Source organism: Phoxinus phoxinus, assembly GCF_949152265.1.
Source record: "Phoxinus phoxinus genome assembly, chromosome: 4".
Taxonomy (NCBI): domain Eukaryota; kingdom Metazoa; phylum Chordata; class Actinopteri; order Cypriniformes; family Leuciscidae; genus Phoxinus; species Phoxinus phoxinus.
The window spans coordinates 41,736,322-41,740,541 of NC_136879.1; the positions used below are offsets into that span (position 1 = coordinate 41,736,322).

The window sequence follows — 4,220 nt, forward strand, 5'->3', positions numbered from 1 at the left end:
CCAACTACAGGGGGATCACACTTCTCAGCCTCCCTGGGAAAGTCTATGCCAGGGTACTGGAGAGGAGAATACGGCCGATGGTAGAACCTCGGATTCAGGAGGAACAGTGCGGTTTTCGTCCGGGCCGTGGAACACTGGACCAGCTCTATACCCTCTCTAGGGTGCTGGAGGGTTCATGGGAGTTTGCCCAACCAATCCACATGTGCTTTGTGGATTTGGAGAAGGCATTCGACTGTGTCCCTCGTGGCGGCCTGTGGAGGGTGCTCCGGGAGTATGGGGTTCGGGGTCCTTTGCTAAGGGCTGTCCGATCCCTATACAATCGAAGCAGGAGCTTGGTTCGCATTGCCGGCAGTAAGTCAGACTTGTTCCCGGTGCATGTTGGACTCCGGCAGGGCTGCCCTTTGTCGCCGGTTCTGTTCATAATTTTTATGGACAGAATTTCTAGGCGCAGCCAGGGGCCAGAGGGTGTCTGGTTTGGGAACAACGCGATTTCGTCTCTGCTCTTTGCAGATGATGTTGTCGTGTTGGCCCCTTCAGACCAGGACCTTCAGCATGCACTGGGACGGTTTGCAGCCGAGTGTGAAGCGGCTGGGATGAGAATCAGCACCTCCAAATCCGAGGCCATGGTCCTCAGTCGGAAAAAGGTGGCTTGCCTACTTCAGGTTGGTGGAGAGTTCCTGCCTCAAGTGGAGGAGTTCAAGTATCTTGGAGTCTTGTTCACGAGTGAGGGAAGGATGGAACGGGAGATTGACAGACCGATCGGTGCAGCTTCAGCAGTAATGCGTTCGATGTACCGGTCTGTCGTGGTGAAGAAAGAGCTGAGCCGCAAGGCGAAGCTCTCGATTTACCGGTCAATCTACGTTCCTACTCTCACCTATGGTCTTGAGCTTTGGGTCATGACCGAAAGGACAAGATCCCGGATACAGGCGGCCGAAATGAGCTTTCTCCGCAGGGTGGCTGGGCGATCCCTTAGAGATAGGGTGAGGAGCTCGGTCACTCGGGAGGAGCTCAGAGTAGAGCCGCTGCTCCTCCACATCGAGAGGGGTCAGCTGAGGTGGCTCGGGCATCGGCTCCGGGCACGTCCCACCGGGAGGAGACCCCGGGGAAGACCTAGGACACGCTGGAGAGACTGTGTCTCTCGGCTGGCCTGGGAACACCTCGGTGTCCCCCCGGAAGAGCTGGAGGAAGTGGCTAGGGAAAGGGAAGTCTGGGCATCTCTGCTTAGACTGCTGCCCCCGCGACCCGGCCCCGGATAAGCGGAAGAAGATGGATGGATGGATAGTCAAGAAAAAATTATAATTTATTTTTAATTATATATATATATTTTTAGTTATGTTTGTGTTTGGAATAAAGTATATATATATATATTATATTCATATATTCTTTTTTCTTTTTCTTTTTTAAGAAAAAAAAATCCAGCGAGAGTTTTTGTCATTTTGTCAAAAAAATATTTATATGAAAGAAAGAGAGATATAGATCAATAAAGACGGCTGTAAACATATATTTAGAGGTTTTGTGTGTGTGTGTGTGTGTCTGTGTCTGCGCGTGCGTGTGTGTGTGTGTGTGTGCGTGCGTGAGTGTTTGAGTGTGTGTGTGTGTGTGAGTGAGAGAGTATGTGTGTATGTGTGTGTGTGTGTGTGTGTGTGTGTGTGTGTGTGTGTGTGTGTGTGTGCGCGCCTCACATCTGGGCCCAATTTGTCTTAAATTAACTGCTGAGATGTGTTGTGTTTATTCTGTCAATCAAATCCATATGGGTGATTTATTTCACACACACACACACACACACACACACACACACACACACACACACACACACACACACACACACACACACACACACACACACACACACACACACACACACACACACACACACACACACACACACACACACACACACAGATTATATTACATTTATGTTCTTAGCAGATGCTTGACCTTTCAATAGAGTGACTGAACCAAGTTACCGTGATTAACATGATGAGAATGAGAACATGATGCATTTTACAGGTACAAGATACATGTATACTCAACCGGCAAGACCAATCCTGGAGACACTGCATAATTTAACTCTAATCATGACATTGATAAGTTATTTATGTCATATTACACTGATTTCTGAAGGATCATGTGACACTGAAGCTGCTGAAAATTCAGATTTGATCACAGGAATAAATTACACTTTACTATATATTCACATAGAAAACAGTTATTCTAAACTGTAATAATATTTCACAGTTTTTACTGTATTTTTGATCAAATAAATACAGCGTTGGCGAGCAGAACATGTACAAATCTCACCAACCCCAAACTTTTAAACTCTAGTGTAAATAATATGAATTTAAATGCTAGATTAATTTTACAAGAACATGCGAGCGTTTACTTACCGTCTCAGGTGAACGACTCTGCCCCTCAGGTCGCAATGCATTATGGGCGATATTCTGGTCTGTAAATATGGCTCGAGTCCTTCCTTCAAAGTACTAAGTGTTAGAAGATGACATGATTAAAGGGTTAGACTATTTTAAACATTGTCTTTACTAACTTTCTGGGCCGGCAAGTTTCAATTACAATAGAAGCCTATGGAGGAGTGAGACCGCTCTCAGATTTAAAGGGGTGGTATAATACCCGTTTCACAAGATGTAAAGTAAGTCTCTGATGTCCCCAGAGTGTGTGTGTGAAGTTTTAGCTCAAAATACCGTTTTGTCTCTGTCCCTTTAAATGCAAATGAGCTGCTGCTCCCGGCACAGGGGGCGGAGCTTCAACAGCTCGTGTCCTTTTACCTCACACACACACACACACACGCACTGAACATTTCAAAAACTTTTAGTCTTTTATGTTCAAACCGGAGTCAGACAATGATGGAGAGACTCAAGAAGAAGTGACAACATGTAGAAGAACAGGACATTTCTGAACGGTTAGTTGATGAATTTATGCAGATTATGTGTAGTTATCTTCTAGTCATATATCATGATAATCTATAAATCGTGTTCAGGGGGCGGGGTTTATGTAAATTCTAGGGCTGATGATGTCACTAACCCGGGAGGAAGCTTGTGTAGTTCCTACCAGCCGTTTGTTGTAGTTCTTAAAAAGCAATTTCTGTAAAAGCAAATATCTCCCTTTGCTCTGAACTTTGAGCGTTGTAACTTTGCAGATGTTGTTTATGATCAAACAGCAACATTACACACTAACTACAGTTAGAAAAGTCAAATCATAATCAACCACCCCTTTAATATTTACAAAAAGCAATGCTTGACCTGGCGAACATGGTTAATTTAGTAGCGTCACTTAAACAAAAGAGGGTAGAGATGAAAAGTAAGAGTAATTATGGCGGTAATAGTCGCGCTGATGGAGACGCGGCTCGGGTTTCGCTCAGGTGGGGTGTGGGAAGGGAGAAACGGGTCGGCTTCCACATGAAACTCAGACAATACCGAACCCCTGAGACCAGGCCATTGTCCCGACATCCTCCTCTCAGCGTGTGTGTGTGTGTGTGTGTGTGTGAGATCCATTCATTCAGGATAACACTGCTGTGTGTGTGTGTGTGTGTGTGTGTGTGTGTGTGTGTGTGTGTGTGTGTGTGTGTGTGTGTGTGTGTGTGTAGATGAGCCAGATTAGAGGAGTATTTGATTTCTCAGTCATTGTTTCGCAGGAGCTCTCGACTGAATGAGCTGAATGAAGTGAATTGTCATCACTTCCGAGTCTAAAGCACTCGTACATCCCAAATGCATCCCGAGAAAACGTCCCGAATCGCATGCTCGGATGATATTACCCACGACTATGCGCATGTCACGGTTAATTTTTTACATTTTTGCATGAGATTTGGGAGCACAAACCCAGTCTGGAGCCGCACGGGTATATCTGTGGCAATAGCAACTATACAGCGTATGGGTCAAAATTATCCATTTTTCTTTTATGCCAAAAATCATGAGGATATTAAGATCATGTTCCATGAAGATATTTAGTAAATGTCCTACCGTAAATATATAAAACATGTATTTTTGTGAGTGAATGCAGCACAATCGTGAACATAAATGCACAACTTTAAAGGAGATTTTCTCAATGTTTACATTTTTTTGCTCCTCAGATTCCAGATTTTATGTATATAAAGCTCAATTTTAAAACCAATTGACCCATGTGACTGGTTTTGTGGTCCAGGGTAACATATATGCTGTGATATCAATATAACGTCTATGCATTATTGGCTAAAACTCAGTTGAATTGGC

At 44.5% G+C, this 4,220-nt stretch overlaps 1 long non-coding RNA gene across 1 annotated transcript in view; it reads right to left on the reverse strand.

The window, feature by feature from the left end:
* The window catches only part of LOC306997133, a 10,213-nt gene extending 7,596 nt beyond the window's left edge, over positions 1-2,617 (reverse strand). The window contains exon 1 of the long non-coding RNA XR_013797275.1: positions 2,388-2,617. This is a non-coding gene — a long non-coding RNA (uncharacterized lncRNA). The remainder of the gene's footprint in view (positions 1-2,387) is intronic.
* Between the last annotated feature and the right edge of the window lie 1,603 nt (positions 2,618-4,220).